The sequence below is a fragment of the Pseudorasbora parva genome, chromosome 8, assembly GCF_024679245.1.
Source record: "Pseudorasbora parva isolate DD20220531a chromosome 8, ASM2467924v1, whole genome shotgun sequence".
In the NCBI taxonomy this organism is placed as follows: Eukaryota; Metazoa; Chordata; class Actinopteri; order Cypriniformes; family Gobionidae; genus Pseudorasbora; species Pseudorasbora parva.
The window spans coordinates 46639249-46657899 of record NC_090179.1 but is presented as its reverse complement, the minus strand read 5'-3'; the positions used below and the strand labels follow the sequence as shown (position 1 = coordinate 46657899).

Below are 18651 nucleotides of genomic sequence, written 5' to 3'. Positions count from 1 at the left end.
TTCATTACAAATATGTAAAATTCCGGGGAAATCTGCGTTAACACCAGATTCCGCGTTTATATGCAGATTCCGCGTTTATATGCAGATTCCGCGTTTATATGCAGATTCCGCGTTTATATGCAGATTCTGCGTTTATATGCAGATTCCGCGTTTATATGCAGATTCCGCGTTTATATGCAGATTCCGCGTTTATATGCAGATTCCGCGTTTATATGCAGATTCCGCGTTTATATGCAGATTCCGCGTTTATATGCAGATTCCGTGTTTATATGCAGATTCCGCGTTTATATGCCGATTCCGCGTTTATATGCAGATTCCGTGTTTATATGCAGATTCCGCGTTTATATGCCAATTCCGCGATTCCGTGATCGCGGAAATTATAGGGCCCTAACTAATGAAGATACTCTTTACAAGACGTATTGTGTCCTTTATAATAATAAGATGGCTATAATTAATTGTAAATCATACAAAATAAATGCCATGATCATTAGATTTTATAAGGGTGTTACTATATTGATTTTGTAAATGGTGATCAGCAACCAAATATTGATAATATGGAAGTTACTGCCTTTTGCCTTGGCATGCCTCCTCATTTTTTGCAGACATTACAAAGGCAGAGTCCAGTAACTTCAAAATAGGGGTCAAAAGTCCAGTTTGAGTTAAAAAAAAAAAGTGTATGTAGATAATTTTCATTACTAAAACATCTAAATGTCAGATTTCCAGGGTCCTACCTATAACTAATTGGGCTGGACAACAAAAAATCTTTAAAGTCATTTTTCTCAGTTCCACACTCCAGTGAGTTAAGGTCTTTTGCCTTTGTAGGGCAGTATAGTATAGGCTGTCAATTAGATGCATTTATCTGCATGCCTTACAACCAGTATCCCTCCACGTGACAATAAAAGATCCTTGTTACAATGACTGTATTTACATGAACAGCATATTCCCGTCCTATCCGAAAGACTAACTGCTTTCATACACGTACTCCACAGTACATGTGAGCTCATTTACATTATGTCCGTCGGAAATACTAAGGTGAGTAGTATAACAGCCGACTAAGGTCGGAATTCCAGCTGTCCGGTTATGTTGATCAGAACATGCGGACACCTAGGTCTAAAAGCAGTTACTGATTAAACATCAGTTAGCAATTTCTACAAAATTTCACGATAAACTATGTTTTTGTAGAAATGCACAGAATTTCTATCCCTATCCAGACTAGCTGACCGTCACAGACGTAAGCTATAGCTTACATAGCTATAGCATCCTACAACATTCATTTAAAATCTGGGATCTAAATTAATTATTTTAAGACACATGTTGCTGGCATAGATGGTGACAATATACATGGATGCTTAAAAACAACAAAGTCGACAACAATATTGCTAAATATGAGTTATTAAAGATACTGCAATGTGATAAACATGGAGACAACGTTAGCCACAATTAGCTATAACGTTACCCTGCTGTCACTCACCAAGACACCTGCCCAATTCTCAACCGATTCTCCTCACACCACAACTCTATCTCTCTGCTCTGTCCATTTACCCTTCCCCTTAACTCTCCCTGACCCCTCTCACGCCTAGGCGGCTCGTAATTATACGGCAATAGCCCATCGTAAGAGTTGACATTTATCCCAACTGCAACCTCTTCGCTGTCTGACTCCATTACGAAGAGACGATGTTTACCGGCCGTTGCGTCACTTCCGATCAGAGCGTTTTTCACAACGGAAGTAATTTTACTCACAATTTCTTTTAAAAAACTGTTTTAATGCACATTTATGATTCATTTCTTCATGCAAGTCGAGTTCCTATACTATTTATCTACACGTTCATTCACAGTGATCTTCAACTTGAAAGATGGGCTTTAACAAAGAAGCAATAAAACCTCCCTTTGCTGCATGGTTTGGCGTACTGCTGGCGCTCTGCCGGTGTTGAAGATTATTTGACTGCTGAGAAGGTCTAATGTGTGAAACAAATACCAATCGTCATATTTTATTTTGTCTGTCGTCGTGATCTTCAAATCATTTATCCTCAGCAGTGATACGTTATTTGATTTAAGACAATAATATTCTCTCACTCCGTGTAATATTCCTCTTGTTGAATCTCAGCTTCACTCTCTAACCCGCCAGGGATGCCAGCTAGGACAGGTGAGTCCGCCCCAATGATGTCTTGGACTAGTTTCGTTGAGTCTGACAGTTGAGAAGGCGGCGGTCCTCCACCTGCAGTTTTGTTATCGTTAGCTCTCTGACTCTGTGATATGGTATCAAAACACACTCTGTACGAAGAAGAAGAAAAAACGTTTTTTTTCTCTTACCCGTTTTGTTGGCTTCCCTCCTATGGAGGCTTATTTCTTTTTTTGCCACCACAGAGACGTTTTCATATTTTTTCATTACCTCCGATACGGTCCTCTTTACACCTAGATTACGTGCGCTGATCTTCTCCGTTATTTCCTCCCACTGTTTATTTATTCTTTTTGGCCGCAGTTATTTGGGGATTGGGTTTGCTTTTTAAAATTGCCCTTCTTTTCTCATATTCATCCAGAAGGATACATTTCTCCTCCTCTGTCCAATTTGGCTTTCTTTTTTTGTTTTCTTTATCCATATCTATTGTAGGCCTATCCATTGTATTACAGTTCCTATAGGTTAATGTGTACAGAAGCGTGTCTATGGCAACAATATCATTTTATAACGGTAAAACCTGGGTCTCAGTCATGAAACACTTAGCGGTGTCCCTTACCTAAGAGAACCGTTTAAGGGATTATATGCAACACCCTTAAATCATTCCCTTAGATAAGGGGAAATCTCGCCTTAAGTATCATACTTAAGGGAAAAACTTAAGGTGTTTTATGCAACTGGGCACTGAACTTGTTACACTGCTGTATATTAATAACAGTTTCATAAAAAAATCAAATACTAGAATCATAACTTTTATAGAGATGATATACCTGAGATCAGGCCGTGTGTCTCCACTCTTAAACGCTATTGGCGGATCCATAGACGCGTCACTCTTCATAGACACACAGCTGGACTCTGGGTTTGAGCTCTTCTGCTGGACTGAACTGGAACAGAGAACAGATTCAGTTTAATCCTTTAGATTACTGGGATCATTCTTTATGAGAGGAACCAATAAAAATGTGTGTGTCTGTGTGTCCTTGTTTGTATTATACTGTATTATTTTTCAAAAGGCCTATAAATCATACAGGAGGAGTTTTTTAAGAAAGTAAAGATGCAGAATATTTCCTATGATGGGTAGGTTTAGGGGCAGTGTGTGTGTGTGTGTGTGCATGTGTGTGCGTGTGCATGTGTGTGTGATGGGTAGGTTTAGGGGCAGTGTGTGTGTGTGTGTGCATGTGTGTGCGTGTGCATGTGTGTGTGATGGGTAGGTTTAAGGGGGGTGTAGGGGGATAGAATGTACAGTTTGTTGGAGAGTCTACACAAAGATAGTGAACCAGACGTGTGTGTGTTATTTTTTATGATGTAACAATATTTATTAGTGTTTGTTGAAAGTACCTGCATCCTGGAGAGAAATCTCCACCTGTGGATCCTTGTGAATTACCCATGATGAAGCTGCAGGAGAATCTGATGAGTTTGATCTCCTCCACTGATTCTGAATGAAAAAACAACACACTAAATTAAATTAAACATCCTTCATTATTTATCTGAACACATCTGGAGTGTGAACTTAAGATCAGACATAGGTCCTATTCACACACACACACACACAGAGAGAACATGTTCGGTCGAACCATCGAACCAGGGCCGTGCACGAGCCACTGCCCCTCTTGCCCCCCTTCTCTCCCTCACCCCTAGAGGATTCCCATAAAAGTTTTTTTTTCCCCGCTAAAAACCACTCTGTGTTTTCTCACTCGCTCCTCAGCATCGCTCACAGTCTGTGTAGTGGCTGCTCTTTGTGTCTCTTTCCAAAATGCCGCCTCACATTAACAGGTAGATTACAAAGTGCAATCCACATTTTTGTTTAAACTGACAAACATTAACAATCCCTTTGTCTCAAATTATATTCAATAAATGTAGTGAATCAGAATAAACTTTTTGGAAGTATATACAACAATATAAATGTAATTAGCACTTAAGAGAAACCACTGTATTTGCAGTATGATTGTAATAAGGTTTGTTATTCCACATTAAGATAAACTCAATCCCCTTACTGCGGCACTGATTTGACCCGACCAACGCCAACAGGACAAAAGCCAACAAACGCGTGAAATGGCCAATACAACACATCAGCTGTTAAACCTCTGAAGAATCACAGACATCACCAAACACAAAAGAAACATTGAAGTAAAAGAACACCTTTGTTAAAGATTTCATATCAAACAAACAATCACTCAAAATATCCTCCGGAGATATTAATATGAGGAAGTCACACACATGAACACTCACCTCGATCAAACTTTTACAAGATACAGCTTCTCCAATCCTCCAGCTTTAACATCAGAAAGATACACGGACATTCCTGATTAAATTCTGATAAACGAACTATTAAACTGTTAATGTTTAAATCCTTGCTTAAACTTTAACGGTAAACACTTTGATTAACGTTTTTTGCCTGCTTAAGATGGCGACAGGAAAACTCTAGTTCACTTTCCATTTGTGACGAGAGAGAAACGCGCGTTTACGAGAGCACCACGGCGCATGCACGAGAGCAGTTGTTGCGTGAACGGGCGTTGGAGATTAATATTTTGTGAATAAAGTGGCAATTCTTTTATTTTTGCTCAAGGGAAAGACTGTTTGATCACATCTCCCAGCAAGCAATAGCCGTCATTTCACCGTCTAGATTAACTATAGACCTGATATAGTCCGGCTATGAGTAGACAGCTTTTAGCCAAAATAACCTTGAATTTGGTTACATGTATTTTTTGTCCAAATAACTTGTGAGATGTATCATATTCCATCATGTAAGCAAAGTCAACAGTGATTACAATGTGTTTGGTTTCATTTCTTTAACGTGATATATTCATGACTATGCCTAGCCACGGTTTAGCTCCTATACAGACCGGCTATTCGTAGCCCACTTTTAGTCAAAAGACTAGTAGTAGTAGTAGTAGTAGTACTTTATTGTTCAGCCTAAGCTGAAAATTGATCTTTGGTCTCGCCACACAATCACAGAACAATTTACGGTACACAACATACAATAAATACATCTAACAATACAATACATCTACAATGACAAAATTAAAATATTCACATTTCTTACCTCTTATTCAAAAGACTTATTGCGTTTGGTACGAACGTTTGTTTATATATTGCTCTAATTGCTTTTGGCACTCTATAGCGACGACGTGATGGTAGTAATTCAAAAACATGATTCAAGAGGTGTGTTTTGTCTCTTGTTATAATCAAAGCTTTTCTCTGAACAGCAGTTTGGTATAACTGAGCAACAGATTTTTGCTTTAATCCTATAATTTTTCCAGCTACTCTTGTAACTCTGTCTAATTTAACTTTATTTACCAGAGTAACTCGTCCGAACCACACTGTAATGTTATACCCTAAAACACTCTCAATTAGACCTGTATAAACTCTTTGCAGCACAGCTGTACTCACACAAAAATCTTTCAATTTCCTTAGCAAGAATAACCTTTGATTTGCTTTCTTACAAATAAGAGCCACATTATCAGAGAAGTTCATTTTACAATCAATCATGATTCCTAAATATTTAAAAGTCTTCACAATTTCAACAGTTTGATCACATAGCAGTATTTCTGTTAAAGGCTCCGGATGATTTAAAATCAGCTCTTTTGTTTTATGTACATTTATCAATAAGGAACTTTCTTCACACCATTTTTCTAATTTCAAAACATGTTCCTCGTACTCAAAATGTACACAGTCTTTCCATAAAAGTGCCACAAGTGCCATATCATCTGCGTATTTATATAATTTATAATTCTCATGCTGCACTCTTATACCATTTGTATAGACCGAAAATAAAAGAGGTGACAGGACGCATCCTTGGGGTGCCCCCGTATTTAAAAATATAATATCTGATTCGAACCCTCGAGCACAAACTCGCTGTGGTCGATTTGTTAAAAAATTCTTTATCCAATGAACTATTCCTCCATTTACACCTAGGATCAAGAGACGTTCCAATAGCAGATGTATCTGCATGGTATTAAAGGCAGACGTGTAATCAATAAAAAGAACACGCACGTAAGCCTTTGCTTTTTGTAAATGGCTTGTAATTGTATCGACCATAGTGAGCGTTGCATCCTCTGTTCCTCTTTGTGCTTTATATGCAAATTGCAGTACGTCTAATTGTTCTGATATGTCTTGTTTAATATAATCACTAACTACTCTTTCCATGCATTTAGCAAGTATTGATGTTAACGCCACTGGACGAAAGTCATCTAGATTCTTTGCTTTTACTTTTTTCGGAAGAGGTCTTATCAATGATAACTTCCATAGATTCGGTACTATCTGTAAGTTTAATAAAAACTGAAATAATTTTGTTAGGGGGTCAGTTAGTTCATTTGCACATATCTTTAAAACTCTGCCCTTAAGGCCATCTGGACCCGCTGCTTTATTGGGTTTAATACATTTAAGTGACCTTCTGATTTGGTCCCCTGTCAACCAAATTGGTGGCGCCACTGGGATATTATTACTTATTTGTTCAATCTTATTCCAGTTATCGGCTACATCATATCTTCCATAAAACAAATTCAAATCGTTAACCCATTTAAAACCATCCGTCCCTATAATGATATCATTATTTACATTTCTTGAGTCACGCCCCATCATCTTATTCAAGCCTTGCCAAGCACTCCTTGCGTCTTGATTCGCTAACTGATCCTCTATCTTATGTTTAAAATCAATCTTTGCTTTCTGTATCATAGCTCTCAGTTCCTTCCTTTTAATTTTAAATCCATCATGATTATTTTCCCGAAATGCCCAATTCTTTTCATTGAGGAGTTTTTTTAAATCTTTAGAGAGCCATGGCTTATTATTTGAGAAGATTTTAACCATCTTAGTATCAATAACTGTTTCTTCACAAAATTGAATATAAGAGGTAATACAGTCAGTTAGTTCGTGAGGGTCTCTGCATGAATCAAAGAAAACATCCCAGTTTGTAGTGCAAAAACAGTCCTTTAGCATGTCTTCTTTGTCCTTACTCCAGACCTGAATTCTCTTTTCCACTGGTTTATCCCTTCTGACAAGTTGTCTATATTTTGGCAGTAGATGGATAACATTATGATCCGATCTACCAATCGGTGCTCGACATACTGCCTTGTATGCGTCGTCAATGTTGCCATAACATAAATCCAGTGTGCGTGAGAAACGGGTTGGACAATCAATATATTGTTGCAAGTGTGGAAGAGTTTCTGTTAGTGAAAGTGTATTAAAATCCCCCAGTATGAAGACTGGTTGGTCTGCCGACTTTGTTATGATCCTAGTAAAGCACTCTGCAATATGTTCCGCTGCCTCGTTATTATTAGGACCCGGTACATATACTAGGAGTATAGTTATTCGACCAAATTCCCTCGGCAGATAAAATGGTCTAAATGATACAACCAAAGTCTCATAGTCCGGGGTACAAGTCTGTTCAGTGATAGTAAACTGTGATGACCAATTTTTATCAACATACACGCAGAGTCCCCCTCCAACAGATTTCCGTGATTTTACCTTGTCTCTGTCGGCTCGTATAGTTGTAAATCCCTCGATGTCCACACAGTGATCTTCATTTAACCATGTTTCCGTAAAACAGATGAGATTACTGCTCCTAAACTCCTCCTCTTGTCTAACTCGAAGCGCAACCTCATCCATCTTGTTATTAAGAGATCTCACATTAGACAGCGTGATCACTGGAAGTGGATGACGGCTTCCTCGCCTCCGCAATCTATTGCGAATTCCTCCTCTTGATCCTAAACTGATTAATTTTAGTTTTTGGCAATGTAGCAAATTATATGGTTGATATTACATCATGTTCGCAATGTCAATAATATTTGCAAGATGTGTCATTTCATGTCACGGTCTATCTGTAGCCACGATTTAGCTCTGAATTGGACGGCTATGTGTAGTCTACTTTTAGCCCAACCTTTTGTAAACATTTGAATTAGTTTTAGCTTTGCTGTCTGGCATAACATTCACTTAAAATGTAAGACAGTCAAAGAAAATCGTAAACTATTGTCTCTTTTTAAAATAAAATTTAAAAAAATCAATTACAACTCTCAACCGCTAGGTGGCAACTGTAGCCTGTACTACTGGCAACGGCAGATATCGCGAAAAACATTTCTGTCGGTTGGAGTGGACAACAGGAGGAGAACGGAGAACAGCAACGGGCAACAGCAAACGTTAAAGGACATTATTTGGCCTTGTAAGTATCTGTGTTTTCGTTTTAACATGTGTTCATTATACATTATTTGTTATCGTGTATGAACGGTGAGATTTTAGCTAAGTAATATTGTCAAAGCCATGTGGTTAGCTTATATGCTACATGTAGTACCTATAGGCACCTTAAAAAGGGATAAACATGAAACGTGCAAACTATTATAATTTGTTATGAAAGCCACATATATCCTTTTACTCTTTGGATCATTATATGAAAATATAAGTCTTTGACTTGGCAAGGCAAATGTGTATTGCACATTTCACCAAGCCAAAAGTGCTTTACATAAAACATAAAAGCAACATTGGGCAATCTAAAAAGACAATATAAGAAGACATTGTTCTATAAAAAACAAACAAAAATAAAAACATGATAACAGCAGAGTAAAAGTTACAGTGCAGTGTAAGAAATGTATCATTATTTATTTCCAGTTAATAAAAGGCAGTGGCAAGCAGTAAACCTTGATTTAAAAGAATTAAGAGTTGCTGGAGGACTGCAGGTTTTCTTTGAGATTGTTCCAGATATATTATGTATAAAAACTGATTTCTGCTTCTCCGTGTTTAGTTTTGACTCGGGGGACAGAAAGGAGACCTGTCCCAGACACCCTGAGAGGATGGATCATAATGCAGCAGAAGATCAGACATTTACTTTGGCCTTAAACCATTCAGTGCTTCCCGAATCATCTACCTCAGTGTTCTAATGCAACATAACGGCTAAAACATATTTTAAACCCAAAAATCAAGATGTCATTGCTTCTTGTTGTTTCTTTTCATCTGTTGAACACAAAAGAAGAACCTGGGTAATCAAAAGCTTTATGGGCCCCATTGACTTCCATTGTATTCATTTTCCTACAATGAAAGTCAGTGTCTACCATCAAATGTTTGGCTACCAACATTCTTCAAATATATATTTTTATGTGTTCAACAGAAGAAAGAAACCCATACAGGTTTGGAACAACTTGAGGGTGAGTAAATGATGACTCTTTAAACATGTCACATACATGTATCTTAACCTTTTATTGCCCAGCTCTAGTGTGCATCCAAGCAAAAGAGAATGACTTCATCACAATTACTTTAAATAAAGTAAAACATTATGATGTCAAAAAGGCTTTTCTTGTGCAATGTTTTGTTTCTTATTTGGCAGATGCCGTGATGATGCGTTTTATAAACCAACAAAAGGGTTAACTTTATATATATATATATATATATATATATATATATAATTTTAGTTATATCACGTTGTTAATATTCCATATTTCTTATCCTAATTTATGTTTAATTGTATTTGTAAAATTTTATTTGGTCATTTTTATGTTTTGATCTTTTTGTATTATCTTAAGTTGTCTATGTTGTTAATGTTCTTTTTCTAAATAAAACCTCCTTTATATTTAATGTGTTTGGATGGATTTTTATTTTTTAGATACTGTTATATTTGAGTGAAAAGAATCCTTTAGCCATTTTGTTGTCTATTAAATGTATATATTAGTCATTCGTTAGCCGTCTATTTGATGATTAGTCTATCCTTGGGCTATGATTAGACGTCTATTAGATTTTCACTGACAGCCCAAGTTTAGCCTTGATTTAGCCTAGACGTCTGGGCTGTGTTTAGACGGTTATTAGACGTCTTTTAGACGCAAAATTGCTTGCTGGGCTGTATGATATGAATACGCAAACAAACGAGAAAACAACATATGTCGCCGCCATCTTGGATTCAGGCTAAGGCTTGGATGATTTCACTGCATCGTGTTGTATTGGCATCATAAAAAGGTCAATACAACACATCTGCTGTTAAACCTCTGAAGAATCACAGACATCACCAAACACAAAAGAAACCTTGAAGTGAAAGAAACCCTTCATTAAAAGATTTCATTTCACTCAATCACTAAAAATGTCCCCCAGAGATTCATATTAATATGAGGAAGTCACACACATAAACACTCACCTCGATCAAACTTTTACAAGATACAGCTTCTCCAATCCTCCAGCTTTAACATCAGAAAGATACACGGACATTCCTGATTAAACTTCGAGAAACCTTTCTATTAAACACTTTAGAGCTGTGTTTTCCTGCTTAAAATGGCGACAAGAGAACTTACTTTCGCTTTAGATTTGTGACGAGAGAGAAGTAAACAGACATGCGCGTTCACGAGAACCCCAACTGGGCATGCGTGAACGCGCGTCGGAGCCTGCTTCTACAGTCCCGCATTCTCAGACCGCTCGTTTTTTCGAAACAGCGCCTCCTGCTGTTCTGAAGATCGTATGACACCATTTTCCAGATAGGATGCAATATTGATATTATATTAATAATATGTGATATTATATTGCTACAATGTTTTTTTTTTTATTCCAACTCAAATGTTTCTTTCAGGTCAACCTATGCTAATGGTCTAGTTAACATTATACATTGCTAACATTACAAAACCTGTTTTTGATATCTGGAATGCAAAGTAAAACTCAAACAAGAATAGAGAAAACACCAATAATAAACAAGTCTGTCCTTTAACCATCAGCTGTAAACAGGACAAAGGAAAGAATAAACGAAGAACGAATTGTGTTAGTGACTTTACTTTTCATCTTCAATTGCATAAGATAAAATATTAACTGTATTTTCTGGTAGGCAACTGTTCCTTCTTTTTTCACTTGTTTGGCAATCACTATCAAATTCCTAGACTTCACTAAAATAAAAGATGAATGCCACGGTCAAAAATAATGTGTAATAAATTATATATTTTTGCAAATGCAAATGACAAACATACCGAGGGTGATAAGTATGCCTAAATCTAACATAGGCCTGTCTGTATATATTAATAAATAAATAAATTAACATATAAACCATTGCATATATGGCAATAACAGAAACAATCCAATTGACAAACATGTTTGAGCCTACCTCAGGAAAAAGAAAACTACAAATGGACTCCAGGCCATCTGTGAAGTTTTTGACTTTTTGACTTATCCAGCAGAGCTTTGAGCTATTGAACAGTTGTATTACTAATTGTAAACTGTATTATTTACAGTACAGTTATTATTTTACCTTATGCAATTGAAGATGAAAAGTAAAGTCACTAACACAATCGTTCTTACTTTTTTTCTTTGCTTTGTCCTGTTTACAGCTGATGGTTAAAGGACAGACTTGTTTATTAGTTTTTTTAAGAGAAAAATTATATAAGAGAAAATGCATAAGAGAAAACTTAGTTTTTAATAACAAAAAAACTCCTGGCTAATTTGTTAGTCAGAGAACACTGATATTTTTGGGAATGCAAATATGCTTGCAAAATCGTGGGTCTGAGAATGTCTGAGAGCGGGAGTCTGCAGCTTCATATTCTGTGAACAAAGTAGTAAACTAGTTTTATGCGCGGGCACTCGCGTCGCTTTGTATGTTTTTTTTTTTTTGTTTGTTTGTTTGTTTGTCTTGTATTCATTATTTTGTTCTTGTTTGTTTGTTTACATTTTCTTCTTTCCCTCATATAGGTTTGTGCTTTTGTTCATTTATTTCCCAATTTGTAAATTCTCTCAGTCTTTTTAACTTTTTCTCTTTTTTATTTGACTATTGTCAAATTTATTCTGCTCTTTTTCAGTTTGTTTTATCCGTGTAATTTATCATGTTATATTGCCTAATCTTTAGTTAATTTAATCATTTATGCATGAATTATGATAACCTCTGTCAGATGTGTTTTATTTGCTCTTAGGGCATGAAAAACTAGATTTGAAAAGTCATTATTTTACACGTTTCAGAGATTTTCAGATGTTTATTAGGGGTTATGGTTTAAACTGAAGAGACGCTGTATTAAACATAATACCGTAATAACATAGCAATATTGTGTGCATTAAAAAACAGCAATAAAATTGCATAAAGTCGTGTGAAAACTATGAAATACATCCAGAAATATCGATTGATAGAGTTAGTTATTCTTGACAGAAGTTGAAGTTTGCGTGTCTGTGATCTCAGAACATCAGGACGTCTCTTCATCCGGTCAGCTGTGGAAACCCAACTCAGATGCTCCTCCAGTGGGCCAGAGTTTGTCCATTTACCCTCATCAGCTGATCAATCTGATTATGCTCAACATGGACACATTTCTCCCACAGCTCTCCTCTGAGAAGATCTGGCCATCAGCTGTTTTCAGTCTCGTCTCAAATGAGCAGTGTTGGGGAAACAAGCAACATGCATTACATAATCAGATTACTGTTTGATGTTCATGCAAATCACATTCTAATAACACAAATACATTTATTTACAGTCAAAGTTACTGCAGATGAAGCCTCTTCAGAAACAACAGTCACAGTCAGATTATGATCTGTAGCTGAAATATAGCTCTAGTGGACAGAGGATTCATCAGAACTCTCTCCCGATCTAAAATCAACACTTGGGAAATGTAACTGTGATATGACTCATTAGATATCGCTGATGCTACAACATGTTTTTACCTGCAAGAGTCTCCTAGGATAGAAGGAATGGACGGATATTCTGGAGAAACTTGGCATTTCTGACTGGCCATTGGAGGGAAACATGGATATGATATGGATATGGATATAAGAAACATGGATATAAGAGTCTTTCCTCTCGGTGTGAATGTGTTGATGATGCTCGAGGGTCCACTGTAGAGGCTGATGTGCAACTATGCCATCAAAACCCATGCAATGCAAGAACATGCTTTATGAACAGCCGTCCACTGGAGTGAGCTCAACGCATCAAAGGCTCATTGTGTTTTCCTCTCTCTTCTCTTCAGTTTGGGCTTTTGTTTTTCTTCATTATTTCTGTTTTGCTCTCTTTGGCTCATTCATTTATTCAGTTTTGTCTTTCATTTCTCTTTCTGCAGAGCTCCTGATCATAAATCATAAAGAGGACTTTGTTTGATCACATCTGTGTGATATGAAATCAGTTTGTCATCGTCAGATCATGTTTATAATCACATTTAGTCATTTATCAGATGATTTTTCCAAATGTGGATCAATGCGATGTGACATAAACCTGATAGAATCAGAGAAATGAAAACCATACTGTAAAAACACTGTCAACTCTTGAACAGTTTTCATTTATTTCTCCTGCACTGATCACTTTATTGCACTTTTAATTGAATTACTGAAATGGTCAAAACTCACGGAGAGGAAAGGACAGAAATGATGGCGACACATTAAATAATGAATAAATCCTGATGTTTTAAAGCCATCTCTTCTGTTCTCTCACATCACACTCTTTTAGTCTCGTTTAGCTCTGTTTTATTGTGTTTCTGTGCTATTATGAGTCTCTATTCACTGGAGGAGGAGATCACAGATGATTGTTTTCTCGAATATTTTGCAATGAAACAATCTGTAGTGCAGTAATAACATGTGTGTCTTTATTTCTATCTGCTCAGTTTCTTCTGTTTGTGCCATTCTGTGTTCCAACAGCATCACATCAGCACACAGTGACCTCTAGTGGTGATCTCAGGGAACAACATCATCTGATATCATTACATCCCCCTTTCTTTAAAGGAAATATTCAACAGTAAGCATAATGCTATTCTGTGATGTGTCTAAGTTTGCATTCAGTGTAACATCTTAACTCAAGTGTTAAACTCAAACACAGGCACTTTCTCATCGCTCTAACTTTAAGCGATGTCTCACACATTGAGTCTCTCAGCTTTTCTGATGTGTCTTGTAGATCTTCTCAGTGTAACTGTGTGACTGTTTGATGTTTGACTGTGTGTGTGCAGATCACACTCATCCTTTGCACACGATGCAGATAATGCCGTCGACTCAGACTCAGGATTGCTTTGAATCGAGACTTGTGACTCTTTCTCAGTCTCTGTTTCTTCTGAGAATCTGTCCATCGCCGGTTTTCCCCTGATCAGATCTCGGAGCTCCTCTTGCGTGACGACGGCTTTCTTGCTCCAGTTCTCATCATTTCTGATTCTCATACGTCATCCATCATCGGTGGTCCCACATGTTTCGCAGCTCTGTCACGGCAGAACTTCTGCTTTTCTTTCTGTCGCTTGAACCTCTGCTTCATTTCCACACGTCCGTTCTGTTTTGAGCAAGATGGCGGTGTAGTGCGAAGTGTCCGATTCCTCCGCGTCTCAGCCGGAGCCGCACCGCACTCTAATGGAGAGCTTCTGGGATTGAGCAGAGCACGGTATGGATCAGACTTGCTGTCTGCAGCTTTCTTCAGGAGTCGCTTGAGAATATGAACGGCCTTCTCAGCCTTGCCGTCTGACGGAGCGTATTCTGGACTCCAGCTCACATGCTTGAAGTCATATTGCACTGAAAGATCTGGCCACTCTTTGCTGCTGAAACACGGGCCATTGTCACCGATGAGCGTTTGTGCTATTCCATGTCTTGTGTTATCACACACTTTGTGGACATGTTAGGAAGTAAGGCTAATTCAGGGCAGTTTGAGTAATAGTCAATCAGCACTAAATAATGATGGCCTTTCAGATGAAGAGATCCATTCCCACTTTCTCCCAGGCTGATGTTGGTCAGTCCAGAATTATCATTGGCTCTTTGATCCGCCTGCGTCTGAATCTCTGACATGTGCCACACCGTCTCAGCAGATGTTCAATGTCTCTGTTAACTCCTGGCCAGAAGACTCGCTCTCGCTCTCCTCTTACATTTCTCCACACCGAGATGAGCTTCATGGATTCTGTGTCGTGTGTCTCGTCTCCAGCTTTGTGGAATGACGAGTCTGTTTTGTTTCAGGAGAATTTCATCCACAGCTCTTAGATCCCGATATTTTGGAGAGGATCCCGTCGGCCTTCCATTATTCATGTTATCGATGTCAACTTGCGATCCGGTGTGTTTTTCGTTTTGCTCTGCTCTTTACTTTGGCTTTGCCTCAGACACAGGAAACGCAGTAACACCATGTTCACATGTATCTCCACATCTCCTTCTGTTGTCCTCGCTCTACTTCTGCTGCTGCTCGTGAGAGGGCGTCTGCAGCACTAAGGCCCAATCCCAATCCTGTTTTATACCCCTTCGCCTAAAATAGACAGCTGGAGCCGCTTTTCCATCGGGACAAACTGTTCTCTCTGTTTATTAACCGTTCCATTCAGTGCCGATCCGATCCGGCCGTACGGATATGGTTTCGTTTTCTACTGCGGCGCTGCGATAACGAAACGTGATACAAACGATTCAGTTGTTGCCTTGGTAACGCAGGAGTTTACAGACGATAAGTGATGTAAATAGCGACAGCGTTATGAAGGATGAGCAGATATTAAAGTTTTAAAAGCTTAAATTTGGAAGATTTTCAGTTTAAAGTTTGATGTGTTTGAAGTCAATATAGTCTATCAGAAAACAACTATTTGGTTGCTAGGGTACTCAGGCTGGTTGCTAAAGTCTTGCTACGTGGTTGCTAGGGTACTCATGGAGTTGCTGTGCAGTTTGCTAGAGTGCATGGGGTGGTTGCTAAGGTATTGCTATGTGGTTACTAAGGTATTCTGGGTGGCTGCTAGGGTACTCGGGGTGGTTGCTAAGGTGTTGCTTTGTGGTTGCTAACATACTCAGGGTGGTCGCTAGGATGTTGCTATGCCGTTTCTAGGGTACTCCGGTGAGTGCTATGGTGGTTGCTATGCAGTTGCTAGGGTACTTGGGTGATTGCTAATGTGCTTTTATGCAGTTGCTAAGGTATTCTGGTTGGTTGCTAGGGTACTCTGGGTGGTTGCTATGCAGTTGTCTAAGGTACTGGGGTGGTTGCTATGGTACTCTGAGTGCTTGTTAGGGTCTGGCTTTGTGGTTGCTAAGGTACTCAGGTGGTTGCTAGGATGGTTGCTAGGGTACTGGGGTGGTTGGTAACGTACTCAAGGTGGATGCTAGGCAGTTTCTAGGGTACTCAGGTGCTTTCTAGGGTGCTTTCTATGTGGTTGCTAAAATACTCAGGGTGGTTGCCAGGGTGTTGCTATACAGTTGCTAGGGTAATCAGGTGGTTGCTAGGGTGGTTTCCAGGATACTTGGGGTGGTTACTATGGTCTTGCTACGTGGTTTAAACTTCTATTTTTCTGGCTCTTACCCTTACCACTCATAACCACTCAGAATCAACACACCTTCACATGAACGCTCAAAATAAAGGGGTCGGGGAAAGGAAAGGGCTAAGGGGGAGAAATGGGATTGGGCTAAAGTATTTGCCAGAGTAGACACCCAATCCAAATCATACCTTTGCAGTTTCATCATCAATCTTTGAATCCTTGGTGTCATCTCATTCAGATTCTTCTTCACTATTGCGATCAATGGACGATGATCCGTTTCTGCTATGAAAGTAGGAAGGCCACACACACAGATGTGAAACTTTTCCAGCCCAAAATCTAATCCCAAAAACTATTTTCTGATTTATCAGAATCAGTCATGGATCTGCTTACATATGTTCCTGGCTTCCAGATCTCATCCTCAGCTCACAATAAAACCACCCAGAGACCATTTTCTGATGCAGAGACACTTTGGTTTTCTTTGTTGGATCAGTATTGCAGTAACGGGTGCGGATGTCGACACTATTTTCAAAGTACTTGACTGAACAAAATATATAACTCTGGCCTAGTGTTGTGATATTTTACATCAAAAATCTTACATATCAATCAATCAATCAATCAACTTTATTTATATAGCTCTTTTACAATGACGATTGCTTCAAAGCAGCTTCACATTGTTAAACAGGACAATATTGCAACAAAATTTGATCTAGCTGTACAGTCGTTCTGGAGTAAACAGTGATGTTATCATCTTATTTTAATTTATCATATAGCGAAAATGTTGGCAGATCAGTATTATAGTTTATAGAATGAAATAAGACCTAATTAAATAATTTTATTTGTATATTTAGTTTTTATTTGTATATTAACCAAAACTCCATCAGGGCATGATGGAGAAAAATAAACCAGACTCAGTCGGGGTGCCAGTTCTCCTCTGGCCAATTATCAAACAGTGTATGCTTATTATTCTGACCACCTTACAGGTCAGAAATCATATTAGATCGGAATATTCAAAATTTCTGGGTATCACGCAAGAGACGGGTTTATTAAGGATGGCGTGTCGATTACACAAGAGTATGAATACTTTAAAGATCGGAATTATTGCGCCCGGAGACGGGTTTATTGAGGATGACGTGCCGCTGAGGCAAATTCAGAAGAGACACCAATTGACACGGACTCAGCAGACACTCCAGGATGAGCTGGTCATGTCCAGACGCAGGTCCACCATCCGATCCGGGCACAGCCTGGATCCGGCCGACTGCAGTAAACCTCGGGATAAACAGAGAGACTAACATTAGTGTGGATGCCACTCACAACTAAGTACATCAGGTGTGTCACGACCACTTAGCTCATAGTAGCAATGACATAGCGGAGACCACACCAAATGTAAAGTTAAATGCAAAATAATTTATTTAAACAAGGATAAAGATAAGGAATGTATGTTTTGAAATCAATTACTGCCAAAAGAGAAGTAATCAGTAAAAGAGAAACAAAGATAAACTAATCAAAAATCTAGTGCCAATCAGTAAAGTATCAAACAGCTGCAATACACAAGAAAACAACAAAAAAGCAGGAGAGTATGGTTGCCATCCACCTGGATGCCAGAGCAAAAGCAGAGACGCCCAGCTCAGAGCAGAGGCCCTGAGCAACTGGCAGGAGATCCTTTTCACCATAGTCGAGCCCATCCCCTATAATCAGATGGACCGAAAACGGACAGCTCCCCCTTAAGCCTAGGGGAAGAAACACAACCCACACATTCTATCCCTAGTGGAGTAAGCACCCACAGCACGGCAAAGCCGGCCGTGACAGGTGTTATGGGAAGTGTTCCCGGTTACGGGTGACCTAGATAATGCAGCCTAACAATCAGTCAATTGATTTGAATAATGAAAGTAAAAAATGTTCTATGTGTATGCCATAGTAGAGAGATGCGTTTTAGTCTAGATTTAAACTGACAGAGTGTGTCTGCTTCTCGACCAATGCAAGGAAGACTGTTCCAGAGTTCAGGTGCTAAATAGGAAAAAGGATCGACCACCTGCAGTTGATTTAGATACTCTAGGTATTATCAACTGGCCAGAGTTTTGAGACCGCAATAAACGTGATGGAGTATAATGTGTTAAGAGCTCGCTTAAGTACTGGGGAGCTAAACCATTTAGTGCTTTGTAAGTAATAAGCAGGATTTTAAAATTTATGCAATGTTTAATAGTGCAGTGTTGACAGAACTCGGCTAATATGATCGTACTTCCTGGTTCCAGTAAGAACTTGAGCTGCTGTGTTTTGGACTAGCTGGAGTTTGTTTATTAAGCGAGCAGGGCAACCACCCAGTAGAGCATTACAATAATCTAGCCTTGAGCTCATGCACGCATGTACTAACTGTTCAGCATAGTG

General features: G+C 38.6%; 1 protein-coding gene and 1 long non-coding RNA gene across 2 annotated transcripts in view; both read right to left on the bottom strand.

Annotated features, from left to right (window-relative positions):
* Positions 1–18651, bottom strand: part of LOC137084571 (NACHT, LRR and PYD domains-containing protein 3-like) — a 320075-nt gene that overhangs the window by 189940 nt on the left and 111484 nt on the right. The window lies entirely within an intron of this gene.
* On the bottom strand, positions 2947–10520 carry LOC137084912 (uncharacterized). Its single transcript, XR_010906825.1, has 3 exons — positions 10275–10520; positions 3506–3602; positions 2947–3054 (listed from the first exon to the last, which is right to left on the bottom strand). It is a non-coding gene; the product is annotated as an uncharacterized lncRNA (long non-coding RNA).